Below are 11,466 nucleotides of genomic sequence, written 5' to 3' on the forward strand. Positions count from 1 at the left end.
GAAAGGCCAGAATCTCCCAGGGGCTCAGCCAAAGCCCTCACATCACAGGATCAATCGTTCATGCTGGAAAAGACCCTTGAGATACAGAATGCAGGATTAACCTATCACCCAACACCATCTACTCAACTAAACCATGGCACTAAGTACCTCAACCGGTCTCTTTTTAAACATCTCCAGGGATGGTGATTCCACCTCCCTGGGCATCACATTCCAATGGCCAATTACTCTTTCTGTGATGAACTTCTTTCTAACATCCAGTTCAACCATTAACCCTACTCTACCAAGGTCACCACTCAACCACACTGCTGAGCGCTGTATCTAAACCACCTTTAAACATGGATGGTGACTCCACCGTCTCCCTGGGCAGCCTGCTCCAATGCTTGACCACTCTTGCAGTGGAAAAATGTTTCCTAATGTCCAGCCTAAACCTCCCCTGGTGCAGCTTGAGGCTGTTCCCTCTTCTATCACTAATTCCCTGTGACAACAGACCAGTACCCATCTCTATTTTGTCCTTTCAGGGGGTTGTAGAGGGTGATAAGGCCTCCCCTCAGCCTCCTCTTCCTCATATTAAGCAGTCCCAGTTCCCTCAGCTGCTCTTCATCAGGCTCATTCTCTAGGCCCTTCACCAGCTTAGTTGCTCTTTTTTGCACCTCTCCAGACCCTCAATGTCTGTCTTATACTGAGGAGCCCAAAACTGAACACAGCACTCAAGGTGCGGTCTCACCAGTGCTGGGTCCAAGGGGACAGCACAGATAAGTGTTGTTCTGAGGGACAGAGATCATCTGCAGCTCTCCTGCACTTCAGCGTATTTCTCTGCTCCCATTTCTCATCTTTTGTAGTACAGGGCTGTGGGTGATTCAATCCCTCCTTTGATTGAAACCTTCACCAGAAAGTCTGCCGAAGTGTAAGGGTGGGGTGGCAGGTCTTCAACATCCATTTAATGCCTGGGTTTATAGTAAAGGATGCACAGCTGTCAGATTTCTTGTAGTGCCTTGACGTTTTTCAGCAGAGGAGTTACCCACTAAGTACTCTGTCATTGTCCCCAAAAGCCCCCACCAAACTAGAGGCAAATGAGGGGCACCACTGTCACTGAAAACAAATCGGTGAAATGTTGTTTCCCTGTGCCTCTCATTTTGGCTCACTGAGCACTCACAGTGGGTCCCAGGCTTCCCTCCCCTCCTGCCGGGATGGGTAAGCACAGTGAAGCTCAGGCATGGAGATGCCTGGGCTGGGTCTTTCCCATCATCTGCCCACCCTTTACCCCAGCTCCTCCACTTGCTGCTCCCTGGCAGGCTGGCACTGGCTAGTGGTGCGGCTGGAGAGGACTTAAGGAAGTTCCTCCCACTGCTCTATGAGTTCAGCCCTGTTCAACAAAACTGCCTTGGTAAGAGCTCACCCAGCACAGGCCCCCCCACTTTAACAGTGCATGTGATCTAATGTCACCCTATTGTCCCCCACTAACCTAAGGACAGAAGTGCTGCTGGCTGTCACTGCCTGCTCTACCTGCCTCAGAAGGAAGGAGGTGAAGTGTGTGGGTGATGTGTCTGCTGGCCCAAATAGGGTCAGGATATTTAGTCCAGTTAGTTCACTCTCACTGGATACCTTTAGGAAATGTTGACTCATTCACTCCTCATCTTGCTTCATTTTGCAGCCAGACTGGCATTGGGCAACTCTTCCCAGTAAGAAGCTGTCAGGCCAAGCTGACAGCAACCTCCTTCTGATTTCATTTGTTTTCTTGTTTACTCCATCTACCTAATGCTCCTCCACTGCTCATCATGAAACAATATAGAATACCAAAGCTGCTCAGGGCACTGCAGAATAAATACATCTACATCAGGGTGCTCTGAGGAGCCAGGAGAAGTTACCAGCTCTAGCTCATGCAGACTAGCAAATCCCAGCCTCCCTCTGGATCCAACTCCCTTCTTGGATTTCCTCACTGCTTCACTGCCAGGCTCTGCTGAAAGCTCTCCAGCTTGCCCAGGTGCCTGCAGCCTGTGCAAGCAAAGTCTCTCCTGCTGGGACAGGCAGCAAAGGCACTCAGAGCCTGGATGCCAACCTAAGAGTTCTTTGACAGCCTTATTTGCAAGCCAAAAAGCTGTGTCACTAATTAGGCAAAGCAGCAGCAGGCTAAGATCTCACTGTGGTTCTCTAACTTATTAAAAGTAGCAATTAACATTAAATAATATGTCATTTACAGGAAACACAATGCATTAAAAATTATGACAGGTAGAGAACTGAGCAAGGAGTGGCTGGCTGGAACCAATAAGCACATCAGTATGGGGGTCAGGAGCAAAGAAGTTGTTCTCCCAAATGCTGATATAGAAAAGTCAAGATTTGGATACTTTTGACTCTTGTACAAGTAGCAAATGAGACTGGGGATGTTCTTTTTCCAGACCTGCTATTAATTTCTGTGGCCAATGAGCACTTTACAAACTGCAGGCACAGGTGGTTCTCAGGCCACATAGAAGAAACCTTTGTAATGTTTACCAGAATCCCACAGAAACACCCCAAATATGGAAAAATGTTACTGTTCTATGGAAGACAAAACTTAGCAGGACATCCCAGCATGAGCCCAGGCAAAAATATCAGGATAAAGAATCGCTGCCATTAAGACTAAGAACCTGGAGGGAACAGAAAATGGGATTCATAGAATGGTTTAGGCTGGAAGGGACCTTGAAGACCATCTAGTTCAAACCCCACTGCCATGGCAAGAGGGAACAGCTTTAAGCTTGAAAAGGGCAGATTTAGGCTGGAGATTAGGAAGAAATTCTTCACAGTGAGGGAGAGTAGGCACTGGAACAGGTTGCCCAGGGAGGTGTTCAAGGTCAGGCTGGATGAAGCCTTGAGCAGCCTGGTCTAGTGGAAGGTGTCCCTGCCCATGGCAGGTGGGTTGGAGCTATATGACCTTTAAGATCCCTTCCAACCTAAAGCATTCTATCAGTCTGTCTCAAGGCTGGATAGTTAGAGTGGCAGGGTGTGTGGGGGAGTATGAGGAAGTGGTCACCTCCACTGTTTTGAAATTTCACCCCTGAACAAATGCAGAATCCTGACAAATTGGTAAAATACCTGAGAAAATATGTTGGCAATTCCTGCCAGACTCAAAATCACAGCGATGTGCTAGGGCCTTGTCCACACCTACCAAGGGGCACGTGAAAAAGGAGGTGACATGGACCTGATGGTTCTCTTGCACTGGCACGAATCAAGAGCTTTGTTAAGGCCAGTACTGTAAAGTTAGCTATAAGAAAACTGGGACATGTTTTGTCTGACATAACCAAGGAAAACAAGGAATGCCAGGACTGTATCCATTTAAAAGGATGAGTCACAACTAACAAGCGCTCACAGGCAGGGCAGCTGGGATGTTACAGCAGGGCAAAGGACTGGCAGAAGCAGAGAGTGCTAAGCATAATGAAGTACTTTCAAGTTTCAGCTGAGAAAATTAATATATGCTTTATACATTTAGTGCATTAAAACATATAGTTATGGCATCGTTAATACCATTTTGCCTATCTCTCATGGATCTGCTAAGAGATTAGTTTAATTCTTTACTCATTACAGAATCATAGAACTGTCATGGTTGGAAGGGACCTCGAGGATCATCTAGTTCCACCCCCCCCATCCATGGGCAGAGACACCTCACACTAGATCAGGTTGCTCAGAGCCACATCCACCCTGGCCTTAAAAAAATCCAGGGATGGGGCTTCCATTACCTCCCTGGGCAACCTGTTCCAGTGTCTCACTACCCTTGTGGTGAAGAACTTCTTCCTAATGTCTAATCTAAATCTGTCCTCCTCTAGCTTGGATCCATTCCCCCCAGTTCTATCCCTACCTGACACCCTAAAAAGTCCCTCACCAGCTTTCTCGCAGCCCCCTTCAGTTACTGGAAGGCCACAATAAGGTCTCCTCAAAGACCTCCTCTTCACCAAACTAAACAGCCCCAACTCTCTGTGCCAGGCTTTCGATGCAGCAGTTTTGCTAGGAGCAATGTGAATTCTCTGTGGGCAGTTGGAGCAATGATGATACCTGATGAGACTCCTTGAGTTCCTTTGCAGCTGTACACAAAGCTGTCACCTCACTGGACACTTGACCAGTATTGCAATAAAACAAGTTCAGGAAAAGAAACCCCACAGCCTTACACTGCCCTACACCAGACCTTTCTACAGTACAGCCAACAAGCCAGGCTGGCCATATTGTCTCATGGTATCACAGATCCACAGAATGTTAGGGGCTGAAGGGTACCTTAAAAGATCATACAGTCCAACCCCACTGCCAGAGCAGGCGCACTTAAAGCAGGTCACACAGGAACACATCCAGATAGGTTCTGAAAATATCCAGAGAAGTAGACTCCACAACCCCCTTAGCCTTTTCCAGGGCTCTGGCACCCTCACAGGGGAAAAAAAAATCCTTCTGTTTCCATGGAAGTTCCTATGCCTCAACTTCCACCGTTGCCCCTTGTCCTGTCATTGAGCACCACCGAGATGGCCAGTAGCTGCAGAGCAAGAGGAGTCACATCCCTCCTCTTTTTAGAACAGTTCTGGGGATCAGTGCTGTCACCACAAATTGAGATGCTTCACATGTGCAGGCACAGAGCTTGGGAAGCATGAGGAAAAGCCTACTGCAGAAAGGCAAACAGCCTGTGCTCTAAGTGCCCTGTGGTGGGATTTCCACGCAAGACTGAAGAGAACCACCGAAGGAGAGCATGATCAGCTCCTGCCCCTGGCAGGAGGGAGGGTGGAGCCATACTGCTGAGACCAGATAGCTCTTACGGGAAACACAGACCAAAACCTGTCCCGTAAGGTAGGCATGAAGTGCGTGCTCCTGCACAGCTGGCAAGCAGGATCCTTGCATCGGCTGCCTTCCTGAGAGTCCTAATCGCTTGGGTCATGCCGGGGGCGGGAGGGCGGGTGTCTCCTGACGGCTGCCTCTCCTCCTCTAGCTCCATCTGGAGGAAGGAAGAGCCAAGAGGCTGGCAAAGAGTGACCGAGCAGCAATTCGTTTTCTTATCAGATGTCCATTTTCATAGCTAAGAACTTTTGAAATGAGCAACACACAATCAAATGTAACCCAAGTACAGGGTTGGCCACTTAGGGGGAGGCCAGTTGTGGAAAGGACTGGCTAAAAAGATACTTCCTCTCTGCTGCAGGAAGACAAGGAGGCTGGTGAGGACATATCAGCAGTTAGCCACCAGCTGTGTCTCATTTCCTGGTGCAGAAGAGGTGTTCCCCGCAAAGAGAAACATCCCATACCTGAAGGGTTGGCTTCTCAGGAAAGCAAAGGACTTGATTTGTTTTCTGTGTTCAAACAAGTTCAAGTGGAAGAAGGTAAGATATGTTCCCCAGAAGAGGCACCCGCCCGTGAAACGCATCAGTGATTGAGAGGTAAGACTATTTGACAAGTGGCATCTGTTCAGTGTGTCTTAGTTAAAAGAAAACCAAATTAACTTGATCTTGACTCTAAAACTTGAAAGCAGTTCCAGGTTACAGAGGATGAAGCCTTTTAGGATTAAGCTTCAGGTGCCAAAATTTATCATTTATTTATATTCTTTGAAGAACATACACTGAGCTGTAATGCAGCACACTAGTCCCAAAGGCTCTGCAGGATGGGTAGCTAGGAGAGGACATGCAGAAAAAAAGGGTCAATGCTGAGGGCACCATGTCCGTCCTTTTAGTCATCTCAGTGGGTCTTGTATGGCTTGCATGCTCAGGGCCACTCCTGGGCTGCAATATCACCTCTGTGGTGCTGGAGACACCTGAGTCTCGTGGTGTTGACAGCAGCTGAACATGAGCCAGCAGTGTGTCCAGGTGGCATGGAAGGCCAATGGCATCTTGGCTTATATCAGGAATAGTGTGGCCAGAAGGACTAGGGATGGAATTCTGCCCCTGTACATGGCACTGGTGAGGCCTCACCTCAAGCACTATGTGCAATTCTGGGCCCCTCACTTCAAGAAAGATACTGAGGTGCTGGAGTGGGTCCAGAGGAGAGTAATGAGACTGGTGAGGGGGCTGGAGGGAAAGTCTGATGAGGAGAGGCTGAGGGAGTTGGGGGTGTTTAGTCTGGAGGAGACTTGGGGGGATGTTATCACACCCTATGACTACATGAAAGGAAGTTGTAGTAAGGTGGGGGTCAGGCTCTTCTCCCAGGCAGTTTATGACAGGAGAAGGCATGGCCTGGAGCTGTGCCAGGGCAGGTTGAGGTTGGATGTTAGGAAGCACTTCTTCAGGGAAAGAGGAATTAGACACTGGAATGGACTGCCCAGGGAGGTGGTGGAGGTGTTCAAGGAAAGATTAGATGTGGCACTTAGTGACATAATTTGGTAAATGTGGTGGTGTTAGGTCACAGGCTGGACTTGATGATCTCAGAGCTTTATTCCAGACTGAAGAATTCTGTGTACCCTGTGCCTGCACCACTCAGCCAAGCACCTTGCTTCCCCATGGGCAGGTTTCATGGTGTTTCTAACTTGCTTGTGGTGCTTTTAATCTGCTTGTGATGCTTCCCTGCTGCTGGGAGCATTTCTGTTTGGAGCTGTAACAATCTAGAGGCAGAAAGGACAAGAAGTGGGAATTGCTGCCAGTGGAGCTGACAAATCCCTGGCAGGAAAGGCTTTCTCTAAATCCTGTCCCTCTCACAGCACCATGCTCTTCCATGGTGAAAACCCCACAGTCACCAGCTGGCCAGTGCCAAACAGATCCCCAGAGGGACTGCTGCTCCCAGGCATGGTCACTGGCCACTTGTGTCCCCAGATCCTGCCCAGTGCCAGGACAAGGGGCAATGGGTGGAAGTCGAGGCATAGGAAGTTCCATGGAAACATGAGGAAAGATGTTTTCACTGTGAGGGTGATGGAACACTGGAACAGGCTGCCCAGGGGGGTTGTGGAGTCTCCTTCTTTGGAGACATTCCAAACCTGCCTGAATGCGTTCCTGTGTGATCTGCTCTAGGTGCTCCTGCTCTGGCAGGAAGGGGGGGCAGGGGGTGGGGGTGAACTGGATGATCTTTCAAGGTCCTTTCAAACCCCTAACATTCTGTGGTTCTGTGAAAGTCTTGCTGGGTCGCCTATGGCTGCAGTGTTGGGTCTTGAGGCATCCTGAGGTTTTCCTACCTGAGCTTTCAGTCCAATGCCACACTCCTTGCCCATCTGCATGAGCCTCTGCCCCCCACCAGGGTCTGTCAGACCCAGCAAACTGCCTTGCTGCCATGGCTGGCGCCCTTCATAGAATCATAGAATTGTCAGGGTTGGAAGGGACCTAAAGGATCATTCAGTTCCAACCCCCTTCCCATGGGCAGGGACCCCTCACACTAGATAGGTTGCTCAGAACCACATCCAGTCTAGCCTCAAAAAATCTCCAGGGATGAGGCTTCCACCACCTCCCTGGGCAACCAGTTCCAGTGTCTCACCATCCTTATGGTGAAGAATTTCTTCCTAACATCCAATCTGAATCAACTCATTTCTATCTTAGTTCCATTCCCCCCCCCCCCCCAGTCCTATCACTGCCTGACACCCTCAAAAGTCCCTCCCGAGCTTTCTTGTAGCCCCCTTCAGATACTGGAAGGCCATAATTAGGTCTCCTCGGAGCCTTCTCCTCTCCAAACTGAACAACCCCAACTCTCTCAGCCTGTCCTCATAGGAGACACTCTCGCCTGCCTATCCCCTCATGCCTTCCCCGCGGACGCGCTGCCCGGGCCCAGCCGCCGTGCGGGCGGCCGGGCGGCCCCGGGGCGAGCGGCGGGGGCCGGGGGGCGCTGTCGCTAGGTGGCGGTGCCGGATAAGGCCGGCGGCCGCGCGGGCGCCTAACGGGAGCCGGGAGCGGAGACCTGTCCGCACGGAACAGGCGCTTCGGCCCCCGCAGGAATTAGCTGCCTTGTTCTAACCGCATCTAAATCGCATCCTGGGTTGCACCAAAAGAGACGCGGCCAGCAGGTCGAGAGAGGTGATTCTGCACCTCTGCTCTGCTCTGGTGAGGCCCCACCTGGAGTACTGCGTCTAGCTCCGGGGTCCTCAACGCGGGAAAGACATAGACCTGCTGGAGTGGGTCCAGAGGATAGCCACGAAGATGATCAGGGGGATAAAGCACCTCTCCTGTGCGGACAGGCTGAAAGAGTTGAGGTTGTTCAGTCTGTAGAAGGCTTCAGGGAGAGCTTCTATCAGTACTTAAAGAGGGCCTATAAGAAAGAAGGGGACAGACTCTTTATCAGGAAGTAGTGATAGGACAAGGGATAATGATTTGAAACAGAGAGAGGGTAGATTTAGATTAGATATATGGATGAAGCTGTTCACTTTGAGGGTGGTGAGACACTGGAACAGGTTGCTCAGAGAAGGTGTGGACAAAACAAAGATGACCACCCTATGGGCCATGCAGTGAACAAAGAGACCAAGACCCCATCCCATCGGAAAGCAAGCTCAAATCAGTGCTATCAATCCACCTGAGAGGGATGTTGGTTAATGCAAAGCAATGTTGTCTCCATCATGCAGGCAAATACATTCATCCCCAGCTACTGTTGTTACAGCGAGTAACAAAAGAATTAAATGATTCACCGCTTAATTTCCTCTTCCCCTGCTCCCTCCACCTTTCTTTTGCTTTAACAAATTGGTCTGGAGCCAACTGCAGCATCAGGTTAGTAATGACTTTAAGCACCATTTATGCTGCTATCATAGCAATTTAAATTGTCACTTCCTATTAAAAAAGTCTGACTCCAAACGGCTTTAGATGAAAGCATTGGCACTGACAGTGCAATTAAATAAAGGAGCTCTTTTCTTGGGATGTCAGTGCAAACACATTTTAAATAGGGGTTCAGAAGCACCTTGCTAATTTAAACTACAGTATAGCTTTCTAGAGAAGCGTAGTACCTGATGCAGAGATTTCCCCCCCCCATGCTGTGTGACAGTTTTCATTGTAATTGTAAGACACTAAAGAAGTGATGTGTCAAAGGAGTCCAAGAGCCTTTGGAAGCCTCTTCTCCTCACAGTAAACACAGGCAGTGTTGCATAAGCAAAAGCCAGTATTTCTCAGCAGATTCCCATGAAGAGAAACTCAACATGTCCCTAATGGACTCTGATTTACAGTCTTACTTTTCCCTACACAGTTTGTAAGAAGGTTCTTCTCTCCCTCTACTCTGCCCTAGTGAGACCACACCTGGAACACTGTGTCCCGTTTTGGGCTACCTAGTTCAAGAGAGTCCAACAGAGAGCCACAGGATGATTAGAGGACTTGAGCACCTCCCCTGTGAAGAGAGACTGAGATCCCTGGGGCTGTTTAGTCTGGAGAAGACTGAGGGGGGATCTGATCAATATCTATCAATATCTGAGAGGTGGGTGTCAAAGTGGGAGGGGCCAGGCTCTTTTCAGTGGTGCACAGTAGTAAGCCAAGGAACAATGGATACAAACTTGAACACAGCAGGTTTCACCTCACACAAAGAGAAACTTCTTTACAATGAGGGTGACGGAGCCCTGGAACAGGCTGCCCAGACAGATTGTGGAGTCTCCTTCTCTGAAGACTTTCCAAACACACCTGGATGCATTCCTGTGCAGACTACCCTGGGTGCTCCTGCTTTGGCAGGGGGGTTGGACTGGATGATCTCTGGAGCTCCCTTCCAACCTCTAACATTCTATGAAATCACTTTGCTGGGCATCCACCTGGTTCTTTGTCTCTAGCTGCTCCAGTTATCTTTCAGAAACATACTATGTGTGATGCACTTTGCATGTCTCACATCCCTTTTAGCTATGGCTCTTGAGTCATTTATAAACCATATTGCTCTGCAGGAACAGAGACTCCATCTGTGTTGTAGCTCACCTGTAAAAATCACGTGCAGTTTTAGAACTGGCTGCAATGAAACCCCTGCAGCAGCTGCGGTGCCTGTGCCAGACTGGCCAGACAACTCCTTCCCCACTTGCTTTGCCTCAGCTTTGCCTGGCCCTTTCTTTCCACACTGGGCACATGCTGGTCCTCATTTAGCAAACACCTCTGGGCTCCTGGGCTCTACCCTGCACACTGTGCTGTTTATCTTTTGGGATCAAATAGAAATATTTTTGTTTCAAGAGGGAGGAATGTGCTACTCTTTCATGTGTAAAAACCACAGCCAAATTACCTAGCATGAATATTATGAATCACAGCATCACAAAAATACATCTGCTCAGCTTGGGTCAATTTTCCTTATTCCTGCAGGAGCAGCAGCCTGTCAGGACAGCCTTTTCAGGGTTTTAAAGAGTTACTAGACATCAGACAGAACAATACAACTGCAATCTTAGAATAATAGAATCATAGAATTGTCTGGGTTGGAAGGGACCTCCAAAGGTCATCTAGTCCAACTTCCAGGTCCAGAGGAGGGCCACAAAAACGATCAGGGGGCTGGAACACCTCTGCTGTGAGGACAGGTCTGAGGGAAATGGGGTTGTTCAGCCTTGCTCCAGCAGGTCCATGTCCTTCCTGAAGGCTGCAGAGCTGGACATGGTGCTCCAGGTGAGGTCTCACCAAAGCAGAGTAAAGTGTCAGGATCACCTCTCTCAACCTGCTGGCAACACACCTTTTGATGCAGCCCAGGATGCCATTGGCTTTCTGGGCTGCAAGCTCACGCTGCCTGCTCATGTCCAGCTTCTCATCCATCAGCACTCCCAAGTCCTTTTCTGCAGGGCTGCTTTCTACTACCTCCTACCCCAGTCTACTGATAGTGAGGATAGTTCTGGCCAATCTTCAGTGTCTATGCCTCAAATAAGAAGCTGAAAAATACCTGAACAGTTTTAATGAAATGGGTTTGGGGTTTATTTTAATGACTTTCAAGCTTCTCCACTACATGAGAGCGTCCCTTACGTTATGACCACTGTGGCTTCTCTGCAGTGTATTACATCTGCTGGAAATGAATGAATCATAACATTTAAGCTCCCCCCTGTCTCATTCTCAGTTCTTGCCGTTAGTTCTCTGAAGGACAGAGTGACACATCTTGAGATAAGTATCCATAGGATGGCTATGGAGATGATTTTCATGGAGTTACATTTCTAGCTACAGAGCACTCCACATTTTACCACATCTCTGCAAAGAAAAAGAAATCCAGCAGAGCAGTAGAGACTGATTTATGGCTGATCCTTACAAAGAAAATTGCAAGGGAATAAAATCAAAAGTACTTTTCTTTACAGAAGGATGAATTTTATTTGGCTTAATTTCTTTTTAAGAAATAGAGAACAAGAAGAAAAATATATTGGTATTCTGAGGAGACATCAAAGAAGGGTGCTGCGTAGCTGTAGGAGGAGGGAGTCAGGGGTGTAGTGACAGGTGAGGGGCAATGGCTTGAAATTAGAGAAGAGGAGTTTTAGACTGGATGTTAGAAACAAGTTCTTTACCATGAGGGTTGTGGAACACTACAACAGGTTGCCCCAGGAGGTAGTTGAGGCCCTGTCCTTGGAGATACTCAAGGTGAGGCTCAACAGGGTTCTGGACAACCTGATCTAGTGGAGGATGTCCCTGCTGACTGCAAGGGAGTTGG

Source organism: Melanerpes formicivorus, unplaced genomic scaffold (assembly GCF_026170545.1).
Source record: "Melanerpes formicivorus ecotype bairdi unplaced genomic scaffold, bMelFor1.0.p_v2 SCAF_11, whole genome shotgun sequence".
Classification (NCBI taxonomy): domain Eukaryota; kingdom Metazoa; phylum Chordata; class Aves; order Piciformes; family Picidae; genus Melanerpes; species Melanerpes formicivorus.